The following is a 309-nucleotide window of genomic DNA, read 5'->3' on the forward strand; positions in this document are numbered from 1 at the left end:
CTCGCCCGAGCGCGGGTCGTCGGGACCCCGGCCGGCCGTCGCGGGCCGGCCGCCGTGCCCGCGACGCCCCGCTCCCGTCGGGCGGGCGGGGAGGTGGGGGTGGCCGGGCCTCGGCCCGAGCCCCCGCCGCCCCCCGTCCGTGCGAGCGAGGGAGCGCGGGCGAGCGGGCACGCGCCGGCCGGCCTCCCGAGCGACCTGGCCGGTGCCCACGGCCCCGCTCCCGGGCCGCCGAGGCTGTGGGCCGCGCTGCTTTGGTGGTGGGGTTGGGGGGGCGGAGGTGCGGGGAGAGCCCCGGCGGCGGGGCCGCTC

This window comes from Delphinapterus leucas, unplaced genomic scaffold (genome assembly GCF_059928025.1).
Source record: "Delphinapterus leucas isolate spDelLeu-1000000601 "Yukka" unplaced genomic scaffold, BTC_Dleu_Yukka2 spDelLeu_asBTCV2_sq67, whole genome shotgun sequence".
NCBI lineage: Eukaryota > Metazoa > Chordata > Mammalia > Artiodactyla > Monodontidae > Delphinapterus > Delphinapterus leucas.